The sequence below is a fragment of the Eretmochelys imbricata genome, chromosome 19 (assembly GCF_965152235.1).
Source record: "Eretmochelys imbricata isolate rEreImb1 chromosome 19, rEreImb1.hap1, whole genome shotgun sequence".
Lineage (NCBI taxonomy): Eukaryota > Metazoa > Chordata > Testudines > Cheloniidae > Eretmochelys > Eretmochelys imbricata.
Window position 1 is genome coordinate 21,093,442 of NC_135590.1, and position 27,389 is coordinate 21,120,830.

At 48.9% G+C, this 27,389-nt stretch overlaps 1 pseudogene; it reads right to left on the reverse strand.

The window, feature by feature from the left end:
* Positions 1–8,302: 8,302 nt before the first annotated feature.
* On the reverse strand, positions 8,303–26,963 carry LOC144277091 (zinc finger protein RFP-like; annotated as a pseudogene).
* Between the last annotated feature and the right edge of the window lie 426 nt (positions 26,964–27,389).

Sequence of the window (27,389 nt, forward strand, 5' to 3'; positions counted from 1 at the left end):
TGTTGACCTTGACATATCTGGAGCAATGGAACAACTGGACAAAGCAAAGTCATACCTACAGTTTTACCGCTCAGATGAGGGATTTCAAAATGTTTGAAAAGTGCAGAGAAGTTGTTAGAGGAACTTGACACTGAAGCTATTTTCCCACCCATTCAAGGATACAAGAGTCACCGCAGAAGAAGACATTTTGATGACGAGGCACGGGATAATCCCATCAGAGACCCCAAACAACAATTCAAAGTTGAATTCTTTAACCAGGTGCTAGATTGTGCAATACAGTCAGTTGAAGAACATTTCATGCAGCTCAAGGAACACAGCAGTAAGTTTGGGATGTTGTATGATATTCCAAAACTCCTCACTGTACCTGAAGAAGACCTACACCAGCAATGCAGGGCACTAAAGACAGTGTTGACTCATGATGACATGCGCGATATTGATGCGAGTGATTTAGGTGATGAACTGAAAGCCCTTTCAAGATACATTTCAGCAGGATCAACTCCAAAGGCTGTCCTGGAATATATGTGCACAAAGAAGATGACCCACCTCTTTCCAAATGCTTTTGTTGCTCTGCGCATACTTCTAACACTTCCTGTAGCAGTTGCCAGTGGAGAACGCAGCTTCTCCAAGCTGCAGTTAATAAAAACACATCTGTGCTCCACAATGACACAGGAGAGGCTGGTCGGCCTTGCAACCATCTCAATAGAGCATGAGCTGGCCCAGACGGTGGACCTTCAGCAGGAAGCAGTTCAAATCTTTGCAGCCCAGAAGGCACGGAAAGCACCACTTTGATTATTCAAACAGATAAAAATGCCAATGTTCACTCTGCAGACAAGAAAAGTTACATTTGCTGTTCAGGCATTTGAAAGTTAAGTGTTACTTAAAATTTTTGAACAAGGCATTTTAAGTTGTTAGTTCAACACTACGAACTGCTGCCTGCACAATTTGCAACCTGTAGTTGCTACTGACATCTCTATTCTCCCTTTTATGCCATGAAACAATTTGCTGCCTTTGCCTTTCCCCATCCTGCCGTCCAGAGGGAGCATTCCCATCGCAATTTGCTACCTGTCACCTTTCCCCATCTCCTGGCCCAGGGGTAACAAAGCGCGACGATGGGGGTTCCCCTATCACAGTAGTGCTACCTCTCCCTTTCCTCATGCTCTGGTCCAGGGGCAGCGCGTTATGACAGACGGGGGCATTCCTGTCACCATTTGCTAGGAGTGTGACATTTCTATTTTAAATCTGGACACAAATAAAGTACCTCTGTGATTGGGAAACATGTTCTACAGCATTAAACCTCAGGGCAAGTGTTTGTAAACCCCAGAATGAAGGCGGTGTTATTTCTTATTAGTCTTGGTCCATTACAGATTAGAACACAGAGTTTAATCTGATCAGGGTTTACATTCTTGTAGTGTATTTCGCGGAGCCCCCCATTCCCTCCTCCAATATGCGATAAAAACTCCATCGGGGTTGAAAATATTTACCAGAGCTCCACTCCGGACAGCTCCAGCTGAATTTAAGCCCTGAATCTGAAAATCAACCCCCTGTTCGCCTGTCTCCCATTCTCATCCTCAGGGTTGGCTGCGGTGGCCCATGACTCCAACTCCTCCGGTACCCACGGGGCTCGGGGGTGGCACGGCATCACCGCAGAGGACAGCGCGCAGCTCCTTGTCAAAGCTGCATGTTTGTGGAGCCGCATCAGATCGACTGCTTCCCTCTGTTGTACCAATAAAATAAAAACCAGCAGGATCTTATTAAAGGGAAAAGGCAAAATGCCACATTTATAGTAAATATAATAAAGAAATATAAATCTCACACTGTCCTATCGTTACTTATTCCTTACTTAATTATATATATATATATATATATATATATATATATATATTCATTCATTCATTTATACCAGTTCTGCATAGGGGTTTATAGTTACCAGCCTAGAGGTTGCTCGTGACAGGGTACTGGCCAGGTAACCTGTACACGAGAGTGGAGCGGAGTCCGTGTCAGATGCGCATCCGATGCTCCTGAAGGGTAGTGGCAGAACTGGAGACTCCAAGTTCTCAGTCCTTAGTGTCCATTTTTATAGGAATTTCTTCCTATGCCAGTCCGTGGAATTTGCTTTGTCATATCGTTAGTCATGACTGCTCCAGGACGGCTGTCAGGTGCTCATCAGCTTTCTTCATCCTTTGAATTGGTCGGGTGGGTCCCAGTTTGCCCTCCGGTGGGGTTCTCTGGTTGTCTCCACCTGGCGTCTTCTTTGGCCAATCGATGTTAAATTCCTAGGCTGGCACTTCCCTGTTTATTCAAAACCCACCATTCATTCACATACATTCCTTACTTTAATAAAAAAACACATTTCTCATTTCACCGAGTGTTGTTATTTTATTTGAGACTCCCTGTCTCTTGACATTCCTTCGGTATTGCCTTTCTTTTGTTATACAAAGGTGTTATTTATTTGAGACTCCCCGTTTTTTAACATTCCTGATCCAAACTATAGAAGGTATGAGTCTCTATGTGACATTTCTATGAGCGCCAGCTCCAATTCGTGGTTCTTCATGGGTGTTACAAACAAGCATGTCAATCTCCATTACAAAGTGTCTGTTTGCAAAGTAGAGCCAATTGAACATAAAGTGAAGTTAGTTAAAAAGCATGTCAATCTCCATTACAATCAATGGAAAGCGCCAATACAGAGAAAGCAGAGTCAATTAAGCCGTTTAGTCTTACAAGCGTCAATCTTAATAACAAGCAAATTGAGCAGTTTAGTTTTACAAGCGTCATAACAAGTGAGAGAAAGTATCAATTTAGAGAAAGCAAAGCCAATTGAGCGGTTTGCAAGGTACGGTTTGCAAGCTTTAATACAGAATTGTAAATCAATATTGCAGATTTACAATTATGTCAAATAGAAGAATTATAAATACAGATTTAATAAATATTATAAATCAATATTGCAGGTTTACAATTTCTTATGAATAGAATCACAAATATTGGAATATGCCTACACCTCCCTCGCCTCCTGGTACGCCTGGCGCAGCCCATGGCTGTCACATGGCAGTGCTGCGGGACCCTCTTCTAGCCCTTCTCCCCCACGCTCCGAGCAATCTGCTCATAGACGTCCACATTTCTAGGCTGAATCGGAGCCGGGCCTGCACAGCCTCTTCTCCCCACAGACCCAGGAGATCCACCACCCCCTGAGCGGTGCCGGCAGCAGAGCATTGGGAGCCTGGAGCCTGCTCAGCTGGGCAGTTTCTAGGTGAGCTCTCCATGCAGAGCAAAGAGGAAATGGAATTTCAAAAACTCCCAGTCCTTAAACAGGAGGGGCTTGTTCCTGTGACCCTGGCTGATGGGCAGCGGAGTTCAAAACAGTGACCAGAGTGGGTCACAATGGGGCATTGTGGGACACCTCCTGGAGGCCACTTAAGCTGATGTAGGCAACGCAGCGTATACACTGCCATTGCGTTGACCTAACTATGTCGACGTAAGCGCCGCACCTCTCTTGGAGGGGGAGTTATTCAGTCGACGCAGCAGGCGAGTTAGGTCGGTGGGAGGTACACTGTAGTCTGGACGCTGACATTATTAGGTCGGCGTTTAAGCTGCCAGACTTCGACCTAACTCTGTGGTGTAGACCAGGCCTTAGTTGCTTAAGTCCCTTTGTGAATCTGAGTCTTTCTTTTAACGTTGCTCAAATCCTTTCTCTTTCCAGTTTAGTAACTTGGAGACTTGTGTAAACAGTAGGGAAAAAATGACACCCAATGAAATCCATTTATTGGCTTTCAGGGGCACAGTTTTAAGATATGATCTCGGAGGCTGAAGAGAAAAGAAAGGGAAGATTTTCTCAGTGAAAGAATAATTGAACATGAAGATTGGGGTCTTGTTATCAGCATCGTAAAGTGCCACTTGCCCTGATAAACCGTGATCTTTGTGAGTCTTATGCTCAGAGTCACAGAGGTCCGTGGGTAGGTGAGAGCCTGGAATTGCTTCCAGCAGAATCTCAGAGCCCAGGTGCCCTCTTCAGGTTTTACACAGAACCATCTCTTTCTCTTCACTGATGTTCTGGCCACACCAATGGTCCAGCTTTCCCTATTCCCCACCTCCACCTCCCAGTGATGTTTCCCTGCCAGGAATCCTTCAGAGCCCAGTGCACACAGCAGAATTAAATCTGTCAGAATTGTTGGGCAGGCCCTGTCGTGTGTGTTCATGTCTGACACTTTTCTGATCCGTAGACAGGTTAAGGTGAGGGTGAGCTGTTCCTGGATCCCATGCAACCTCTGCTGGGGACGCAAACTCCGTATGCAGTAAACACTGGGCTTTCCCTACACCCTGGAAGAGACTCACATTTGCTGAGCTGGAATCAGGCCATAGTTAAAGTTACAGCCCCTGCAGGCTATGGTAAGAATTGTAACCCAGCATGCCCTAGGAGTGGTGTGAAATTCACAGGGACAAGCTTGACTAAATGCTGGAGCTAATGTTGTCAATCTCTAGTGTCAGCTACAGCTCAGAAAATCCCCATTAGGATGCTAGCATTTTTAAAAGACAAACTCATTAGAAAGCCAGGGGAAAAGAGAGAACAGGCACACCAGTGAGGCCCTAGTGAGCACTGTGTGGGCAGATGCAAAATCATTAGTCCATCCCTCTGCAGAGCAGCCTTAGAAAGACTAGGCAATAGTGAACAGCCATGGGGCAGCAAGACATAGCTCCGCAGGCCCAAACAAACATCTTAAGGCCAATCTGTAAACAGGAGTTTCCTGGGCTCATCTTCCTGGCCCCACTGCCCACCTCCCCTCTTTTCCCCTGCTCGACTTACATCTGACCTAGTTCTCTCTGGATTCCCTTCAGAGAGGCACCTGAGAAAGATTCAGCCATCCCCCAACCCCTTGTTCTGGGGAGAAACAAAGTGAGTGTCAAAGCCTCGGGGTTGGGACCAAGTGAAGATGCTTCTTTCTGGCTGGTCTGTTTCAGTTTAATAACCCAAATCCTGCCCATGTGGCCAGTGGCTGAAAGTCCATTGGGGAGCTGCTCAGGGGGCTGCATGAAATGCGCTGGGATCTCAGCCTGGTTCTCGGGGTGTAGACGTCTCCATCACACGCCGAGGTAACCAGCAAACTCTCCACTGATCGTGCCCCTGTGTGCGAGGCTCAGCGGAGAGGTCAGGGACTCAATGGACAGTGCAGACAGAGCTCCTCTTTCCCCTTTAGAAAGAGATTCAGCCCAGGTCAGGGCAGAGGACCAATGGCCCAGGAAAGTGTATGTGAGGGGAACTGGTACTGGGACCCCTGCATTGTACAGAAAAGGGGTTACACAGAGTCTCCCAGCTCCCTTGTCTATTCCAACTGCAGGAGGGGGCATCCTGGGACAGACTGAGGGGGCCTCGGAGAAGCAGCCACCTGGGCCCAGAACATGTAATGTAACCATGGTGGGAAAAGGGCAGTGACTGGAGCACCGCTGGGGACCCGTCTGGTTACAAGGATGGCTCTGCAGAGGGATACAATGTTGCAACAAGATGCAATTTCCCTTCCTCGCTACTCTGAGTGAAGGCCACATGAAGATCATCCAAAATTCGTCTCGCCAAGCACAACCCTGCAGTGTCCTCCTTTCTGATGCACCCCACCGCGCCCTCCCCTCACTTCCCAACAGGGGGAGATTGTGAACGTGGAACCCCACCAGAGCCCTGTACAACACAAACTTATTTCTTGTCCTCCAAGCAAGCCAAAGGAGGTTGCCTTGCCCTGCCCTGGAAGAGCCCATCTAGCTTACAGATGGGGAAACTGAGGTACAGAGTCTGTGTCATTCACCGAGCCTGCCCATTCTCATCAGCCACCCCAGTCTCAGCTGATTCTGTGTTATCAGCGCTGCATGTCTGCACCATGCACAGAGCGTGGCTGCTCCCACCCCACTTCCAGCACCACGTGTCTCTGCCAAGCACTAGGCATGACTGTTTGCAGCTCCCCCCGCCCCAGTCTGTGCTATGTCTGTGTCATGCCCCAACTCTGCACGTTCTCAGCGCTGTGTGTCTGCCATGCCCCAAGTTGGCCGGCTGTCGGCTCTCCCAGCCTGTTCGCACTGCTGTGTGCCTGGGACATGCACAGAGCCGACCTATTCTCCTCTACCTCCCCTGCCCCCAGTCCCAGGCTGGGTGTCTAGGCCATGCTCCAAGCCTGAATCAACTGCACCCTTGTTTCAGTGTTGTGCAGCTGGGCCATGCACCACTGGCCTGTGGGGCTACTTGAGCTGGTATGTTCATTTCCAAAGGCCGCGGGGTTCAGTGATTGAGGTGTGGGTCTGCTGTATTTGACGGAGACCTGGCACGAAGGTGTACGTTTCTAATGGTGAGAGTAATTAAGCACTGGAGCAATTTGACAAGGGGCAAGGCAGAGTCTCTGTCACTAACAAGTTTTAAATCAAATTCAGAAAAAAAAAAAACAAAATGATGCTCTAGGAATTATTTGGGGTAAGTTCCGTGGGCTGTGTGACACAGGAGACGAGAAAATCAGTCTAGAAGATCACAGTGGCCCCTTCGGGCCTTGGAATCCATGAAACATCGTCCCAGCTTTGTCTGAGTTCACCTTCTGCAGTTCACCTTCTTCACCTTCTTACCACATCTGCAAAGCACAGGTACCTCCCCCAGGGTGCGAGGCCTCAGCCAAGACAAACTGCTGAGAAACAGCCGCAGAAGAGATTGAGTTCTTCTGCCTTCCAGCCCCGGGCCGGCTCCAGGGTGTGCTGGGAGTCTCCCTCACCCAGCCCTGGCCAGGATTCTGCTGGTATTCCAGCCTAGCTCAGTTTTGGAAACAGCTCGTGTTGGGAGGGGCTGCATCTCACGCACCCCTTGACCAAATGACTCCAGATTTGTACCCCTGACCCTTCCCACTGTCCTCAGGTGGTGGATCAGGTTTCTAGCCCCTCAGACTGCGAATGTGAACTTAAAGAAAAAGGGATAATTTGGTTTGGGAAAGAAACGCTGCTGCAGCACCATGGTGCAGCCAGGTTCCAGCCCATAATATTACTGCAGTTGATAATGTGAGCTGGCTACTTTATTGCCAGTTTCCTTCTGTTCCTCGGCAGCTGGAAGTTGCCAACAGATTTCTTTCACAGTGAGGATGTTATTGCTTCTTTTCTTGCCCGAGGAAAGCATCGCTTGATGCTTTGATTTTATTTACTCTTTCCTCAAGCTTTGCTTTTAGAGCTTTCGCTTAAAGTTACCCAGCTGCTTTTCTTCAAGCCCCTTCAAGGCATTTGCTGGTGGGTCTGTTTAGCCTTTCAGGGCAGAGCCGTGCAGATCTAGTACCCTTGTGACAAAGTCCAAGACCAGAAGATTGAAATAAACTTTATTCTGTGAATTTACTCATCTGAATCTACAGCATCCAAATAACTAAACAGAGCAAAATAGGAGCATTGAGCTGGGGAATTGGAGGGAGAGGGAAACACCACTATGGTTTTTATATTCAGAAGTAAAGAGCAGAGGACTTTGATGGATGACCTGAAATGAGTCAGAACTTAGGCCAGGTCTACACTATAAACGTCCATTGGTAGAACCATATCGTTCAGGGCTGTGAAAAATCCACACCCCTCAGTGAACGCAGTCGTACCGACTGAACTCCTGGGGTAGACAGCGGTACGTTGACGGGAGAGCTTCTCCCCTGGACATAGCTACCGCCTCTCAGAGGTGGATTAACTACACTGATGGGAGAAGCTCTCTTGTTGGCATAGGAGCGTCTTCACTTAAGCATTACAGCGGCGGAGCAGCACCGGTGCATTTGTTCTGCTGCAGTATTTTAAGTGTAGACCTGCCCTAAGACAGGCGGGCTCTGCTGTGACCCTGAGAGTGGCTCCTGTTTGGCCAGTTTTTGTGTGCCTGGAGGATCACAGAGTTACAGAGACAGGCATGTAAGAGGGTCGGGAAACTCCTGTCACCAGTATAATGCTAAGCAAGTCAGTCTTGTCCTCTCTCATCATTTTATTGTGAGTCTCGCAGCACTTGGTGTTTTTCTTAAAGTCCCAGCAGCTGGAGTAGGTAGATTGCAAGGCAACCTCAGATTATACTACAGATACATTTCCTGCCTTCACACTTGTGTAGCAAAGATTGAAAATCGGAAACAAGAACACCCCAAAAGCTGGGAAACCAGAAGGCAAAGAAAATGACACAATATTTAAAAAGATGATTCAGCCAATCTCATGATTCTGGGGGGCCTGACACACTTTTTGAATGCTTCAGGCTGGCAAGACTGTGATTAGAATGGCAAAGTGTGATAGCTGTAATTTATATATTACCTATGTCTTTGCTCTACTTTAGATATCTCATATTGAGTGATCCCTACTCCTCTGTCATAGGGATTAACAATATGTCGGCCAGTGAACACATAACAGTATGCTTACCAGTGAACTCAAATTCTACACGCCGGCTCCCAAAGAAGGGGATGATCTTCCCAGGGAAAGAGGATGTGAAAGTAAAGATCGTCTCTCTGCCAGAAGATGTAACGTCATAAAATGTAACTTCCTCCCCTTCATAATCCAGATAAACCCCAATGTTACTGGGGCTATGAGGTAGGGCCAGAGCAGTCTCAGGGGAGGTGAGGGCCGAGTACTCATTCTCTGTACTCTGCAAAGCCCAGATCCCCTCCTCTGGTGTACGGCTTTTCGCTCCCTCATGTATCACAGACTCTTTGGCAATGCCCAAAACCCAATTACGTTTGTTCCCCACCTCCACTTGCCAGTAACACCTCCCTGAGGTGAAGCCCTTATAGCCCAGCACACAGGCAGCAGGGTAAAACCTGACCTGTGTCACTAAATATCCCGTTTCTTGGTATTACTGTACCACACTCTCATCTGTGGACACGACGGAACAGGGAATCCCCAGGTCTGGATCCGGAGTGGCCTGCACTGCACAAGGGGAGAGAGAGGCAGGAGGAGAGTGTTAAGTACCCAAAGCACCTCCCACCCGCTGATCAGCTCCTCCCTCTCCCTCCCAGCGCCTTCCTCCTGCCACGGATCCATTGTTCAGCGGTGGGCAGGAGGTTCGGGGGGGGGGAAGAGGGAGGAATGGGGGCAGAAAGAGGCAGGGGAAGGGAGCAGAATGGAGCCAGGCAGGAAGAGATGGGGCAGGGGTGGGTGCGTGGCGGAAGGGGTGGAGTGGGGGTGGGGCCCAGGGCAGAGCAAGGGTCAAGCACCCCCTTGGGAACTGGGGAAGTCGGCACCTCTGTGCAGGCTAAACCACTCCAGTGCTGAGAGTGAGAGAGTCTGAGGCCAGAAGGGACCATCAGGTCATCTAATCGGACCCCCGTATATCACAGGCCACCAACTCCACCCAGCACCCACCTAACGCAACAACCAACATTAGCCCAAAGCCTGACAGCCTACAGCCGACCGTGCTATGATGTGCCACAGGCAGAGAAGAGGAGGCACCGAGGGTCACCAGTGCCCGAGGCCCCCGCAATGCAGGGAAATGATTCGGTGAGATACCCCCAGATAATCCTGGCACATCACCCGCAGCCACATGCTGCGGAGGAAGGTGAAAAGCCTCCCCCCGAATGCCACTGCCAGCTTGACCTGAGGGAAAATAGCCCTCCAGTGCCTTCCCCAATTCCCCCATGAAAGACAGACCGGGTACCCCACGAATCACTGGGAAAGAAACTCAGAATAGCTGGTCAGCCAGGGGATGTGCTCCCAGAGTCCTAGAGCCACAGCAGCACCCGTGAGGACCCAGTAAGTGAGGTCAGGCTCAGCAGCATGGCTCCTTGCACCCAGCCCAGGCTAACCTGGGTGCTGAGCCCCAGGGTTCACTCTGCAGTGCAGACAGACCCTTACAGGCAGAGCTCAGCCCTGGGGGAGGCTAGGACCATTTCTCAGGCTCCCCAGTAGCCATGGGCTGGCTGGGGTGGGCCCTGAGTGTCAGTCCTGGGGAGCTGCCTGTTGGCTGAAGCTGAGCAGGAAATTCCCCATGGTTCCCGCCAGGCATCAAGGAGGTATTGTTAGGAGGGTGTGAGAAACTGGGATTTTTTGCAATTTTTTAATGAAACCTATATGTGCCTCAGTTTCCCAATATGCAGCATTGTTACCCAGTGGGTGATATGGAAGTGTTTGCTCTCAGGGCAGGCTAAGCTGCCCATGTCACTGTCTGGGGCCTGAGGTCCTCAGCAGACAATGGCAAATCCAATTGCCCGGACATGGAAACATAACGATCAGCAACCCGGAGAGCTAAGGCCTTCCCCGCCTCTGTGGCTGAGCTGCATCGCCCCGGCTTGGGAACAAAGGACTAGAGGTGGGGGAGGGGTGAAGCGGAAGTTACGTGCTGGCTGCAGGAAGCAGTAGGGGGGCAGAGAAGCGGACTTCCTGGGGGTGCTTGACCCTTGCTCTGCCCCAGGCCCCACCCTCACTCCACCCCTTCCCCCAAGTCTCCACCCTACCCCACCTCTTCCTGCCCCTGCTCCTCCCCCTGCCCAAACAGTTGATCATGGTGGGTAGGAGGCACTGGGAGGGAGGGGAAGGAGCTGATTGGCAGGGCCACCAGCGGGTGGGAGGGGAGGAGGGGGAGGATCTGATCCTGCCGGTGGGTGCTGAGCACCCACTATTTTTTTTCCATGGGTGCTCCATCCCCGGAGCACCTACAGAATCGGCACCTATGGTGGGGGGCTCACCTGGGAGTCTGAGAAAGCAGATCAGATGGACAGGGAGACAGAGCTTGAACCACGGGGTTTGCACTGCAGGGCTGGGCACCGGCTCCCCAGAATGGACTATACTGTAACCTTCATTTCTCTGAGCTAACCAAGGTCTTCCTGTGCTGTGGTGCAGAGCAGGGGACTAATAACCCCAGGGGCTTGACAGTGACGGCGGTGGCTGAGTGTCACTGCAGGTGCTTGCAGAGCTGTGCTGCTCCCTGAGATCACAGAGGGCTCCCGCAGGGGTCGGTCTCAGGTGGACGCACTGAACACAGCTCATGTTGTGAGGCAGGAGAGCTGAAGGCCCAGAGGTCCAGCCTAAGGAGTCGGTGAAGCCACGTGGCTTACCCTGGAGGAAGAGGGGGCTGATGTTGGGGGTCTGGCCCATCGAAGGGGCTCCTCCCAGAGACTGTTCCAAAGCAGGGGCTGCAGCACGAATCCTGTGGATCCGTGGCAGAGGGGATCTCGGTCTCCTCCCCCGATCCCTCGCCCTTGCTGGGGGTGCTCCACATCCAGCAACAGAACAGAGCAGGGGAGGCAGCAGACAGAGGACGTTAACAGGGACACCAGCTTCAGCTTTTCATGCATTTCCATGCTGCCCTATTCATCCCTCATCTCCTGGTGGAAAGGCCCCAGCCCAAGAGTACAACACATGGGGTGAGTACCCCTCCACCCACTTGGACCAGGAGAAAGTAGCGAGCAGCCCTGCTAGAGAGACACTGGGCTCTCTGGTGCACTGGGAATTCGACTTCTCGGTGGCACTAAATGTCCACACCCGAGGGATGTGTAACAGTCATCCAATGCACTACACACATTTTGGGGAGGGAGCATGGTGTAGAGGTTAGAAGCCAGGACTTCTGGGCTCTATTCCTCACTCTGCTACTGACATGCCGTGTGACCTCAGGCATGTCCCTTCCTCTCTCTGCAGTCCAGCTTCCCTTTTTGTCAAATGGGCATAAAAGATGCCAGGTATTCAGATGCAGTTGTCGGGGGCCAGATAGGTAACTGTGAGATCCGAAGAGAGCCCCTTGCCCAGCTTCCAGTGGTGCTCATGGGACAAGGATGGGGACACAACACGGTTGCAAGTGTGGTGTTCAGTAATCGTGCTGGGAGCATGATGTTTGAATGAAACCCTCTTTATCCAGGGTTCTGTATCACAGAGCTTCTGCTATGCTCCTCCTTCCTGTCTGGGAAGCCAAACCACTTAAAGGGACAGTTCCCAGTACCACAGGGAGCACCAACCCCACAGGGAGAGACAATACTCCTTGAACGATGGCTAAATTCATGGAAGATAGGATACTAATAGCCACTGATGGACCTGTCTTCTGACAGTGGCCAATGCTAGGTGCTTCAGAGGGAATGAACAGAACAGGCGATCATCCAATGATCCAGCCCCTGTTGCCCATTCCCAGCTTCTGGCAAACAGAGGCTAGGGACAGCCATTCCTGGACCTATCTTCCATGAATTTATCTTGTTCTTTTTTGAACCCTGTTAGTCTTGGCCTTCACAACATCCTCTGGCAAGGAGTTCCACAGGTTGACTGTGTGTTGCGTGAAGAAATACTTCCTTTTGTTTGTTTTAAACCTATTGCCTATTAATTTCATTTGAAAAAAGAAAAGGCGTACTTGTGGCACCTTAGAGACTAACAAATTTATTTGAGCATAAGCTTTCGTGATCTACAGCTCAAAGTGAGCTGTAGCTTATGCTCAAATAAATTTGTTAGTCTCTAAGGTGCCAAAAGCACTCCTTTTCTTTTTGTGGATACAGACTAACATGGCTGCTACTCTGAAATTTCATTTGGTGACCCCTAGTTTTTATGTTATGAGAAGAAGTAAACAACACTTCTTTATTTACTTTCTCCACACTCGTCATGATTTTATAGACCTCTATCATATCCCCCCTTAGTCGCCCCTTTTCCAAGCTGAAAAGTCCCAATCTCATTAATCTCTCCTTATATGGCAGCTGTTCCATACCCCTAATAGTTTTTGTTGCCCTTTTCTGAAACTTTTCCAATATATCTTTTTTGAGATGGGGCAACCACATCTGCACGCAGTATTCAAGATGTGGGCGTACCAGGGATTTATATACAGGCAATATGATATTTTCTGTCTTATTATCCATCCCTTTCCTAAAGATTCCCAACATTCTGTTTGCTTTTTTGACTGCCGCTGCAGTCCTGATTCTCTGCCTGCTTCAGTACTGGCCTTAGCATGGTCTCCCCGCAAGGGACCTTCTACCAGCTGGGGATGGATAGAGCCCAGCACATGAGTCCATGCTCCTGACACTAGGGTGAGAGGGAAGTATAGCATAGGAACTGGTGGGAGACACTTCCTTAACTCTTTATTTCCCAGTTTTCAGAGGTAGAAATATGGGTTCCTTTCACGTTCTGGGAGAGTACAAGGCACTGATGGTCAACCTGCACTCTGTGTTAATGATGTTTTCCAGTAGTGAAGCTTGTCTTTCATATAAAAAATAAAAATAGAGCAAATTTCTAGTCCTTATAATTGCCGAGAGAAGCAGAAAAATGTGACCTGAGTGTGCCCTAAAGGCTGATTATTGGACCTAACAAATGTACCCTACTTTCCAATTGTAAATAGTATGTGCACGTTCATACATCACTGAATGGGAATGGGCAATGGGCTAGAGGATTCCCTGTTCTGTTCATTCCCTCTGGGGCACCTGGCATTGGCCACTGTCGGAAGACAGGATACTGGGCTAGATGGACCTTTGGTCTGACCCAGTCTGGCCGTTATGATATAATGGTTCCTTCTAACCTTGGAATCCAAGACTCTGTATTGGTGGAAACCTCTCCTGTTTGAATTCAGAAGTGTCTTCTAAAAAATTAATCAGGAGATTTTAATTAATAATTGTTGTAGGAAAATATCCTTATGGAAACTTACCCTCTTTCTCTGCCTTGGAGATCAAAAAGTTCAGTTGATAGGGCAGGGTCTCTAGAGGAAGAAAAGATTAGAGGAGAGGTGATTTGCCCCTTTCTTGTAGGAAAATAGCCTCATGAAAATGGGGCTGGATTCACAAAGAAACTTAGACAAGCTGACGCTTAGCATCACAACACCCAACGCTTAGGCACCTAGAAAGTCACTGTGATTCACAAAGCCAGAGTCAGGCTCCCAGGCAATCTGCACCATGAATGGGGAGAGAGATGCGCCTTGGAATGAGCTTCATAAAAGTCAGCATGCTAGGCGACTCCCTGCTTACGCCAGCCAGTGGGAAATGCCCCTGGTTCAAGTCAAGCCTTGAGGGAGCAGGGATTTGAAATGGGATCTACCGCCTCTCAAGGAGCGCCCTAATCTCTGGGCTGCACGATTGTCTGATGTGGGGTGCCCACATGCTCTCCTGTGGGAGAGGTTCCACTGGGGATAATCAATAATTCATTGGGCCAGAGGCAGAGAGAAATCGTGAGAACGTCCCAGGTGGTTAGAGCATGCTCTTGGGAGGGACGCCCAGAAGCCTGTCCCGCTGCTCAATTATTTCTACACAGTGGATCAGATTCAAAAGGGGCAACAGAGAGGCCTATATCAGACCCCTGTTGGAATCCCTTCTTCCCCTCGGGGGGACAGAGGATTGGAACTGGGGATCTCCCACATCCCAGGTCAGTACCCTAATCACAGAACTATACATTATAAGGGAGCTCCTCTTTCCCTAGAGCCTGGTTCTTTTGGGTAAGTTCACATATAGGGCCTGAGTCAGTAAGCGTGCTCAGAGCAGGCATTTCAGATTGTGGCCCTGTAGGTGAGTTAGGAGGAGGAACCCCTTTCTTTCCCCAGTTCGTGTATCTCTCTGGGGCTTAGGTGTCTTGGTAGCTGGACTGGAACTGCAGTGCGAATGCACAGAGGCAGAAACATAGGTGCCTAGGGGACTTTTACCGCAAAAATAGAGGTGATGAGTAATTTTAGGCACCTACAAGGTTTGGTTGCAGCTGAGTGGGGGTCTTTGTGAATCCCAGTGTGGTCTGATTCTGGGACTGAGGTGCCTAAAATGGCAAGTAGACCCCCCCACCCCCACCCCAAGTCCTTTTGTGAATCTAGCCCATACCCCTTCTCTCTGCATTTGAGCTCAGTTCATAGGGCCGGGTCTCAAGAGAAAGGAAGGATTGGAAGAGAGGTGATTTCATGTTGTCTTGACTCTGGTGACATTTCTACCGTTAATTAATGTAACCGTGATTGAGAGAGACAAGCTTTGGAGCTGACTCAGAGCTCTTCTTCAGGTCCGTGTAGCTCGAAAGCTTGTCTCTGTCACCAACGGGAGTTGGTCCAATAAAAGCTATGTCCTCCCCCACCCTGTCTAATATCCTGGGGCTGACACGGCTGTCGCAGCACGGCATGGAACCATGCTGTAATTCTGAGAGACAGCCCAAAGGAAAATACCACAGAACGAGAGGCAGATTGGAATGGGGAGACCTTTCCAATGAGACCAAACTAAAGTGAAATCATCGTCCAAAATATATCGTCCATCTCCTGCCTTACTCCAACGATCTCAAAGCACTCGGTGGCATTCACTAATTAGCACAACAAGGTAGGTTGGCCATTATTTCCTCCTTTTTCAAGATGGAGGAACTTGAGGTACAGAGTCTGGGATTTTCAAAAGGGCTGAGGCCACGTGGTGGCCAACTCCCATTGACCGTCAGAGAGAGATGGGGCCTAAATCCCTTAGGTCCCTTGGAAAATCCCAGCCATGGAGGTGAAATTCAACATTTTCTAAAACATCTGGCGATTGTGTGTCTCTGAAATGCTGAGTGGCTAATTTTGACACCCATGTTTGGGTCTGAGACAATCCAAGTGGAGGCCTGGCGAACTGGCATCAGCCCTGAGCCCTCCCCATCCCACCCACAGACGTCTAGCTGTGACGAGCTGAGAACTAATAGGCCAGAGTCCAACTCCTTCCACAGTCAGAGGCACATCTCGATGTGCCATCACCATATCATGAGCCCAAATAACTGTTAAGTTACCTTTGAATTTCTTCAGAGCCTCCTGTAGACAAATATTTCTTTGGAAAGAGACGCCAACTCTCTCACTCACATCCTGTGACACAGCCATTGGTTTCTCGAACTTCACCTTCTCACACCTGGGGGGGAAAAGGGGAAACACCCTAAATCTTTTCTTTCTTGAGAATGAGCTACCAGAGGCTGCTCTCTTGTGGGCTCAATGAGAGCCTCTAACTCCCACTGGTGAGACAATTCATCTCCTCACTGGAGTTTTTAAATGCCTAGCTCCTCCAATGGGAGTTAAAGAGAGTAAGGGGTCCACAGGCTGCCCCTCAGAGAGAAGGGCCTAATCTCACGGGAAAGGATGCTCCAGTGGTTAAGGGGTTGCTGTAGGACTCTGGAGACCTATGTTCCACTCCCTGCTCTGCCACAGCCTCCCTGCATGACCTTGGGCAAGTCACTTAAGACTTGATTTTTAAAGGTGCCTCCTGGGATTTTCAAAAGCACCTAACCAAGTCAGGCTCCCAACTGCCACTGATCACAATGGGAGGTGCCTAACTTGCTTAGCTGCTTTGGAAAACCCCACCAAGTACCTAGCTACGTCTCAGGTGACTAAATGCCCTGCAAAATCTGACCCTGGGGGGAAATCCCCTTCTAGCATCACGACACATGAGGGGGAGTGGGAAGGAGTCACGTACCTGCTCCAGGTGCTTTTGATGTCCTAGAAAAGAGAAAGAGAGTTCAGTCCCAAGTGCCACAAGATGCGGATCGCTCCTGCTCTGCAGGGGACTTGCTTTGCCATCCCTAGTTGAGCTCGAGATGCAGTTCTCTGCAGTTAGCAACTTCAAAAGTCCATTCACAGATTTCGATGGAATGGGACCCCTAAGCACACACCATGATTGTGGGTTTTCTCCTTCTAAATTCTATTTTGCCTATGCCAATGGCATTTGCTCAAACAGACTGATCAGACGCATGAATCCCTGACTGCCACATGCAACTGCTGTGTCCAGAGCATTTGCCTTTCTCCATGTATGCAATTCTGCTCAGCAGTTCTGGAAGCTGGATTCATTCTCCTTTCTTAATAGGCCCTGCAAAGAACTTTGCTTTCCTAATCTCCCACTTCCTAGAAAGTGGAGTTGTGCTTTTTATTGCTTTCATATCGTTAGGGCCCTTCATTTTCTGTTTTTATTTTAGTTAATTTTTCCTGGGATTTTATCAGTGTTTATTACCACAATAAAAACAGGTGCAAATCAGTGCAGAAAACTATTAAGTTTTCTGGTTAAATATCGGGGTTTGTTTTGGTGGATGGAAAGACAGGGAGAAAAAGTATTCAGTAGATGAATGCTTTGAATTCTGTTCATCCCTGTGGTTTGCTGCAGAACTAAAACAGAACTCAAAGCACAAGGGTCCCCCTGAGTTTAAGAAAACAATATATCTGAAATCCCCAAATAAAACGTTTCATTTGAACAAAGAGGTTACTGGTGTAGAATCATAGAATATCAGGGTTGGAAGGGACCTCAGGAGGTCATCTAGTCCAAACCCCTGCTCAAAGCAGGACCACTCCCCAGCTAAATCATCCCAGCCAGGGCTTTGTCAAGCCTGACCCTAAAAGCCTCTAAGGAAGAAGATTCCACCACCTCCCTAGGTAACCCATTCCAGTGCTTCACCACCCTCCTATTGAAAAAGTTTTTCCTACTATCCAACCTAAACTTCCCCCACTGCAACTTCAGACCATTACTCCTTGTTCTGGCATCTGGTTACCACTGAGAACAGTCTAGATCCATCCTCTTTGGAACCCCCCTTTCAGGTAATTGAAAGCAGCTATCAAAAAATCCTCCCCCATTCTGCTCTTCTGCAGACTAAACAATCCCAGTTCCCTCAGCCTCTTCTCATAAGTCATGTGCTCCAGCCCCCTAATCATTTTTGTAGCCCTCCGCTGGACTCTTTCCAATTTTTCCACATCCTTCTTGTAGCGGGGGGCCCAAAACTGGACACGGTACTCCAGGTGAGGTCTCACCAATGCCGAATAGATGGGAATGATCACATCCCTCGATCTGCTCGCTATGCCCCTACTTATACATCCCAAAATGCCATTGGCCTTCTTGGCAACAAGGGCAGACTGTTGACTCATATCCAGCTTCTCATCCACTGTAACCCCTAGGTCCTTTTCTGCAGAACTGCTGCCTAGCCATTCAGTCCCTAGTTTGTAGCAGTGCATGGGATTCTTCTGTCCTAAGTGCACTTGTCCTTGTTGAACCTCATCAGATTTCTTTTGGCCCAATCCTCTAATTTGTCTAGGTCCCTCTGTATCCTATCCCTACCCTCCCGCGTATCTACTCCTCCTCCCAGTTTAGTGTCATCTGCAGGTGCAATTGCTGAGGGTGCAATCCACACCATCCTCCAGATCATTAATGAAGATATTGAACAAAACCGGCCCCAGGACCGACCCTTGGGGCACTCTGATTGACACTGGCTGCCGACTAGATATGGAGCCATCGATCACTACCTGTTGAGCCCGACAATCTAGTCAGCTTTCTATCCACCTTATAGTCCATTCATCCAGCCCATACTTATTTAACTTGCTGGCAAGAAAGCTGTGGGAGACCGTATCAAAAGCTTTGATTAGAACAATTAGTCTATAAATATTCACATTTGATAATTGGGCCACACGATTTGCAACGCATACACTCAACTTCATCCTTCTCTCCTGTAGTTGTTTCTTTAGCCCTTTTGAATACTTCCTTGTGTTCTGAAATGTATTCTGATGTACATTTTCATTTACTTCCCATTTTAGTGCATCAAATCTTTAACCCATTGTCTACTAACAGTTTGAAACGTGTACTTGGTGGGTGTGTGATTTATCAGTAGGTTCAGACGCACACACACTTTAGAGCTTGCGTGCATGCCTGTTGGTTTATTGTGTGCATCTTCTAGAACAATACTTTCTTACTTCAGCAGGCAGCTTTGCATATACACACAGACTAATGTATTATCGGAATACAGAGATCTCATGCAATGCATTGTATTTTCTTAATAAAACAAGTTTTTTGCATATATTTGAATGATACAAAAGTACGATGAAAATCAGAAAAACCTGAATAATACTTTTTTGTAAAACCCAGAAAATTTTTGGTAAAAATTGGTTTAAACTGAAAATGAAGGGGCTTACACAGGATGTCTCAAAAAGGCCTGAAACATCTGCCTTTAAAACAGCAAAACTGTTTCCACATTGGAAGTATTAGAAATGTCACATTTTGTTTTCCCTCGCTTCGCTAAAGGACACACTGACAGTCTCCATTGTGGAGTAGGACCTCTCCAAGAACTTAATAAACTCCAAAGCTAATCAATCAGAATCTCTCCCTTCCCTGGGCAGGGATCTGGGTGTCTCTAACTGTCTCACCTGCAGGAATTCACTTGTTGGCTGCTGACACTTCTCTTCTATCTCACTGATCAAGTCACCGAGACGGGAAATCTTCTCAGACAGTTTGGTGACATTTTCATCCTGTATCTTCACAATTTCCTTGTCCAGCTCTTCCAGTTGGGCCAGCAGGAGTCGCTCTTGCTCGTCCAGGAACTGCCGCAGTTGCTCAAATTCAGACATGATCTTCTGCCTCTCAGCTTCTATCTTTCCCTATAATGAAGGGACACGAACAGGAAAGTTCAGATCAAGGACAAGGGTTGCCAGATGTCCAGTTTTCAACTGGGAAGTCCAGTCAAAAGGGAAACCTGGCAGAGTCCGGTCAGCACTGTTGACTGGACATGAGAAGTCCGGTTACCCACAGTAACTGGCTTCCACCACCAGAGGGCGAGAAGAGCAGCAGCTGCTGCTGGAGCCTGGAGGAGCACTCAGGGATGGCTCCATGGGCGGGAGAAAAGTACCGGCATCTCCCCCATCCTACTCCAATTACCCCTCCACCCCTGGAGCGTGGCTCTCCCTCTCCCACCCTGCCCCAGTCACCTCCACCACACCCCTAGAGCTCTGCTCAGCTGGCAGGGGGAGGGAGGTGGAGAGAGCAGCAAGCGACAGTGGGAGAGGGAAAGAGGAGTGGGGGGCGGGGCCTCGAGGGAAAGTGGCGGCAGGGCACAGGGCAGGTTCCGGTGCTCAGCATCCGGTTTTCACAAATGAGAAAGTTGGACATCCCAGACTCTCCCCATGTCCCTGATAGGAACAGTTCTTAGAGCCCTCTTTTCATATCAACCTACTACAAACACATGGTTGAGATTTCAGGAGAATATGCCTGACAGTCTCTCAGCTGGCCTGAATGAACAACATGTTCCGAAGCGCCTTCGGGACTTACCCCTCCAGTTCTCATTTTCAAAAGGTCACTTTGGATGCTAAGGAGCCTAAGTTTCTTTGAAAGTGACTTTTGAAAATGGGACAGCTCTCCCTGCATTTTAAGCCCCTAAATACCTTTGAGAATCTGGCCCTTAACCACTTGCAAAATTGTTAACCCTAGGCTCCAAAATCACTTAGGCACTTCTGAAAATGTCACCCAATCTCTCTAAATATAAAGTCTGCTGCAGTTTCCACGGTATGTATCTGATGAAGTGAGCTGTAGCTCACGAAAGCTCATGCTCAAATAAATTGGTTAGTCTCTAAGGTGCCACAAGTACTCCTTTTCTTTTTTCTAAAATGATGAGTTTTCAGGTCTGAGTGGCTTAATATATTCTGTTGATCATCTAGAATCTTCCAATAGCAGAAAGGTTGGAAGGGGGGAGGTCTGACTCAGAATCAGAAATATGTTGGCAGAGAGTTGTGGAGAAGACTGAAGAAGGAAAGGGTTCTGCTGGTTATCCACATAAAACACCAGTTACAAAACACACCATGCAAAATGCTTCTTCTCCAGCTTTTGCATGTTTCATCTGGCATTCTGTTACACTGTCCCAGAGGAAACCAGTTGTGCCCAGTGGAGATTCAGGAGGAAGATTTCTGAGATACAAAACAGCCACTGGGTGCCTAAGTCCTACTGACAGTCCATGTGAATTAGGCACCTAATCACCATACGTGCCTTTGAAAATCTCCCCTGAAATCAGTGTTTGTAGCTGGATGTGTGGGGAATAAGATCAGTGTTTTGAGTTGAAACTGGAAGCCAGTGGAGGAATGAGCCCAGAGGGATGATAAACAAAGATAAACATGATCACACCCTGCAAGGGTGTCTCAACAAGAGACAAAGTGCTTGAGGTTATCAAGATGATGTTTAAAAAAAAAACCCGTGAACGGTACAGAGTAGAACAGTGGTTCTCAAACTTTTTTACTGGCGACCCCTTTCACATAGCAAGCCTCTGAGTGCGACCCCCCTAATAAATTAAAAACACTTTTGAATATTTTTAACATCATTATAAATGCTGGAGGAAAAGCGGGGTTTGGGGTGGAGGTTGACAGCTCACGACCCCCCATGTAATAACCTTGCGACCCCCTGAGGGGACCCGACCCCCAGTTTGAGAACCCCCGGAGTAGACGTTTCTGGATACCAGGAAATAATGTACGGATTATCAAGAGGAGCAAAGTTCGGTTTCAGATCGAGTGGCGTAAGGAATACATACTCTGCAATATCCCCGATTGGGGGTAAGAGGTTAAGGGGTCAAAGTACAGACATTGAGACATGAGGGTACGTTGTTCATATAATAGCTATGTTCAGGTGTGGAATATAATGAGTGGATACAATCATGAGGATGGACTGACCCTCATTTTGTGAGATTTAACATTCAGTGAGTTTATGGTTCCAGTTCATATGGTCCAACGGACAAAGTCTCTCGGTCCCCATTACATCACAGCTAACCCTGATCTGAACTTGACCTTGCTCCCAGTTAGCACATTTTATCTCAGTTTAACTGGACAAGGTGAACCCTACACACCACACTAGGGTCAAATTAAACTAGGTTCAAAATGTTTGCCTGTGAGGGCCTTGCACCAGAATAAAGACATTACATTAAAAAGTGATTTGAGGTACATCTGTACTACACAAATGTTGTGGTGGTGTGTAGAGGACGTACACTATATGCACCCGCTAACATGGGCATAAATAGCAGTGTAGATGGCGAGGCATGGCTTAAGCAAGTAGAGTCGCGATATGCCTGAACCCTCTGGGTATAAACCCTACACACAGGACTCTATACGCCTCCAAGCAGGGCCTCCCCCATCTACACTGAGTGTCCCGCTGCTTCCCCAGTGCCAGAGCCTTTCCCCACCACAGGAAAAGGCTCCAGGGAGTGGAGGAAGGCTCCGGCTGCTCTGCTGCCTCCCTCTGCTGGAGTCTTTTATTCACACATGTAGCTACACATGACGGTGTGGACACAGCCTGTTTCTCACTGTGCTGTGTAGCTACACATACCCTACAGGATGCCCCCAGCGGTGTGCCGTGTAGATGTAGCCATAGCTAAATCAAAGCAGTGCTGCGTGTAGACAAGGGCTGACACTCTCCCCACAGAGAGAAATATCACCCCTGATTGATGTAACTTCTGGACCATAACAATGGGGACCTACCAGATATTCCTGGCTTTGCGTCTCTGCATCCTGTTTCCATTCCAGAAGTTCTCCTCTCTCTTGCTTCAGTGTGTTCAACTGGGTTTGAATTTGTTCCTGAGGCAAGTAAAACAATGTTGGGGGTGGGGGGGAAGGTCAGCCTGCTGAGGAGTCTGTCCTCTGTGCAATTTATATACATTGCAGTGCTGATTTCATTATCTGAAGCTGGGATTTTCAAAGAAGTCTCATGAAGTTGGGTTCTCACCTACCATTGATTTTCCATCTCCCTCTCAAGTTGCTCTAGGACGGTGCTCATGGCAATGTCACAACTGACTCTTGAGAGGTGGGAGACTCAAATCTCTTCTCCTCACCAGGCAGAGGGAGAACTTGAACTGGAGTCTCCCACATACAAGGTGAGTGCCCTACCCCCAGACTAACGGTTATGAAGAAAGTCTTCAACCTAGGGGTGACAGTGGACGAGAAGCTGGATATGAGTCAGCAGTGTGCCCTTGTTGCCAAGAAGGCCAATGGCATTTTGGGATGTATAAGTAGGGGCATAGTGAGCAGATCGAGGGACGTGACCATTCCCCTCTATTCAACATTGGTGAGGCCTCATCTGGAGTACTGTGTCCAGTTTTGGGCTCCACACTACAAGAAGGATGTGGATAAATTGGAGAGAGTCCAGCGAAGGGCAACAAAAATGATTAGGGGTCTGGAACACATGACTTATGAGGAGAGGCTGAGGGAACTGGGATTGTTTAGTCTGCAGAAGAGAAGAATGAGGGGGGGATTTGATAGCTGCTTTCAACTACCTGAGAGGTGGTTCCAGAGAGGATGGTTCTAGACTATTCTCAGTGGTAGAAGAGGACAGGACAAGGAGTAATGGTCTCAAGTTGCAGTGGGGGAGGTTTAGGTTGGATATTAGGAAAAACTTTTTCACTAGGAGGGTGGTGAAACACTGGAATGCGTTACCTAGGGAGGTGGTAGAATCTCCTTCCTTAGAAGTTTTTAAGGTCAGGCTTGACAAAGCCCTGGCTGGGATGATTTAATTGGCGATTGGTCCTGCTTTGAGCAGGGGGTTGGACTAGATGACCTCCTGAGGTCCCTTCCAACCCTGATATTCTAGGATTCTAGGATTCTTCCCCGGCCACGTTGTGTGGAGCAACACAGGTGCAGAACTCCATCTTGCATGAAACAGCTTAGGTAGCTAAGCAACTCGACTCCAGGAGAGGGGTTCCCAGGTGTGGATCAGAGACAGGCCCATTCCTACACCAAACTCTGAGGGAGTTGGGGCTTAGGACACACCCCTCTCATCAGTATCTCCGGAGGGCTAGTCTCCTCAGCTAGCATGCTGGCTTTTGTGGATGCCTCTCTCCCCCCAAATGCCTAATTCAGGATTTGTTGTTCCAAACTGTACCAGATGACTGGAGGATAGCTGATGGAAAGCCAGCTTTTTTAAAAAGGCTCCAGAGGAAATCCTGGCAATTACAGGCCGGCAACCGTAAGGGCTTGTCTGATTGTCAGATGCTGGGACTGGGCAACAGGGAATTAATCCTTTGATAACTGCCGGGTTCTGTTCATTCCCTCTGGGGCACCTGGCATTGGCCACTGTTGGAAGACACGATACTGGGCTACATGGACCATTGGTATGACTCAGTGCAGCCGTTCTTATGTCCTTAGTGATTTTCTAGGTGTCTAAAAGTTAGGCATTGCAGTGCTGAGCATCACAACACCCAAGTGCATTTGGGGATTCGGGCCTAAATCTCCTTTGCAAATGGGACTTCGGCTCTAAAGTCAGTTGGTGCTCTTGAAAATGTGCTCAAAGGATCTTCTTCTATAATTCCCCGGGGGTGAGGTGTTGCAGAGCCACAGAGAGGATTTAAAAGCACAGCTCCCATTCATTTCATGGCAGCTGGGCATCTCAGGCCCCATTCTCAGCCCTGCTTACTTTCCTTCTATGCTGTATATGTCATGCTGCCAGGGAAGAGAGAGGCCTTTGGGGGCACCTGACCTAATATAGAGACTTAGGAACTCTGTCTAGAACAGCCCTTTGCCTCCAGCAAATCCTCCAAGTGCTGCAGGGCAAAGGGTTGAAGTCGTATCCATTTTGCAGCAGTGTAGGGTAGGGTGCCCTGCTCCCAGGCAATGACAGAGAAAACTATATGAAGAAAGCTGGACATCAGAGAGTTAAAGCTGAGCAACTTAAAGGGAAGGGAGTTTTGGTAAGAATGTTTAACACACTGTTAAAAAAAATAGTACATTAAACTCTGCTGCCTAATGAACTCTTGGGAGAAAGAGACTCCTGGTTAAAAATCCAACACACTCACAAGGTGCATAAATATTGTGCTCGATTGTTCGGCATGGGGGAAAGGGATTGTTTGGCATGGGCGAAAGGGCTTGTTCAACATGGTCCTGGGAATCAGCCATTTTCTTCCTTTAATCTTATTGTGGCACTACTACAGCCCACTTCGTCCTTACAGCTAGAGCGGCGTACAGCACAGCGGATTTTGCCCCGATGGGATTGCTCTGTCCAACAGGCTCTTTAAGGTTCCAATCCACTTGGGCTTCATGGGCCCTAGAATGTTGCAAAACTTCAAAGGTTGTACGGGCAGGACGTGAGCCACTGGTTCAGGGAGGCTAACCCCCAGTCCGGCCCCTTCTGCCAGAGGCCCCCCCAGACCAGCCATGGGGGAAGAGCTGCAGATCCCCGGCAGGAAGCAAGAGGGAGTCTGGGGGTGGAGGGGGCCAGGCAGGGCTGTGCCTCCCCTGGCCCGTCATACCCGTCGCGCATGATTTCTGCTTCAGGAGCAGCGAAGTGACCATCCTTCAGCAAACCCGGGAAAACGGGAATTCATCATCCTGGTTTTTCCTTGAGGAAAAAGTTACGCAGATTAACCTTTGTTTCTTAAACAGAAATCTTTCAGGGCACCTTATGCGTCAGAAAGTAGCAGAGAACAAACTCCTTGAGAACACTGCTGACCATGTGTTATTTTCCTGTGGCTCGCCTGAAAGCAGCGGTCATCAGCTGTGAAATGCTCAAGCTGGGGCGCTACGCCTCCAGTCTGCAGCTGTGCTGAGATGTTGGTAATGTGATGGTAGAGAACTGCATGACAGGAGTGATGAGAGGCGGTGTGGTCGAGTGGCTAGGGTACTAGGATGGGCATGGGGAGGCCAGGGTTTAATTCCTGGCTCTCCTACTGAGCTGCTTTGTGAGCTTGGTTAAGTCGCTGCCGCTTCTGTGCCTCTTTTTCACTCCCACTCCTTTGACTTGTCTCCGAGCATGCCCACCAGATCAGGCCCCGTAGAGGAGAGAAGCAGAATGCCTGGTTTTCCCCAGCTCATGGATTGCTCTGGGTGTGGCCAGGAGACAGGCAGCCAGATGCCATGGGGGGCAGCTGTGCACATGCCCAGAGACAGAATCACAGGCACTGAAAGAAGTTGTACCCTGAATACACAGGCACTGAGTGAGTCTGGGCTCCTCCATAATGACAGGTTTCAGAGTAGCAGCCGTGTTAGTCTGTATTCGCAAAAAGAAAAGGAGTACTTGTGGCACCTTAGAGACTAACCAATTTATTTGAGCATAAGCTTTCGTGAGCTGCAGCTCACTTCATCGGATGCATAAAAGTGGATTATCATACACATTGTAAGGAGAGTGATCACTTTAGATAAGCTATTACCAGCAGGAGAGTGGGGTGGGGAGAGAAAACCTTTTGAAGTGATAAACACCCATTTTTTCATGCTCTGTGTGTATAAAAACATCCTCACTGCATTTTCCACTTTTATGCATCTGATGAAGTGAGCTGTAGCTCACGAAAGCTTATGCTCAAATAAATTGGTTAGTCTCTAAGGTGCCACAAGTACTCCTTTTCTTTTTGGGCTCCTACAGGAATTCTGGGGATTGCAGTGGAGCCGAAAACTGGCATTTAGGTGCCTAAACTCCAGATTTATCCACTTAAATCTGGGGTATAGACACCTTAAGTACCTTTCAGAATCCCCAGCCTTTGTCTATCTTGACTGTTTACATCAGTGGTCCCCAAACTGGAGCATGGAGGAACATTTGAGGGAGCATGGCAGGGCCAAGACCGGCCCCCACAAGGGGCAGGAAGGGAGTGCCCCTCAGATCTGCTATGGCCCCCTTGGCCCTGGCTCCTGCCCCAGCTCCACTCCCAGCCCCAGTCTTGACCCTGGCTCTGCTCCCAAACCCAGTTTGAGCCCCCGACTCCCGGCAGCCCCACTTCCAACCCCAAGACACCCCCACAGCTGTGGCCCCAGCCTCTGACTGTGGCCCCACTCACAGCTCCTAACCGCAGCTGCAGGTGGGTGGCCATAGCCAGGGTAAGGGAGAGCCTGAGGGGAAAAATTTGGGGACCACTGGTTTAGACTCTCTGTGTGTTTGTACAGAGCCTCGCACAACAAGGGCCCTGATCTCGGTGCCTTTAGAAGCTATTGTAATAAAAATTGCAAACATGCCCAAACCGAAGTAATTACCCTGCACAGCAGATTCCTACCTTGTAGGCCTGGGCAGCCTCCTCTGTGGGGACCACCCTGTGAGTACGGTGAGCCTGGGACTCTCTGCAGATCACACAGATGAGCATTTGGTCCTGGTTACAGAAGAGTTTGAAAGGCTCCTGATGCGCCTTGCACCAACTTCTCCTGCTGCTGTTTGGAGACTCAGCTGCTTGGCTATTTCCACAAAGTTCCCCAGTTGTCTGTTCGGCCTGAGGGTCCTCTGGGGAAAGGTCTCTCTGCACTGAGGACAGGAGACAGCTGTATCCGATCCCTCCCAGCACTGGGCGATGCAGGCTTGGCAGAAACTGTGCCCGCAATCTAAAAACACGGGATCCTTATAAAAACTCAGACAGATGGAGCAAGTTGCTTTATCTCGGAAGCTTTTCAGAGGATTCACTGCAGCCATGGCTCCCTGCAGACAGTGTCACAGGGATCTAAGATGTGGCTTAACCCCAACAGGGCATTTTTCACGTGGCTTCTTTGGGGGCTTTTTTGGCTGCTTTTTTTTTTTTTTTTTTTTTTTTTTTTTTAAATGTCCTGCCGGAGAACATGATTGGCTCCCTGTTGCCCAATCCCTCTCCCAACACCCAAAGCAAGGAGAGGGGAAGAAACCAGGACTCTGAGACTGACAGTGCCCAGGGCCAATGGGGGAGAGGCCAGTGCGACAGGTCAGCCCGATAGGGCATTACAGATGAAGGAGGGAACCTGGAATCCAGCTCAGTCAGCTGTGGGCTGGGTTCGTCTTCCCTAAGTGAGGTCCTCGCGGTGAGAGTGTTGCATGCATGCATACATGTGTGTGTGTCCGTGCCCTGCAGTGCCTACTCTCTCCCCA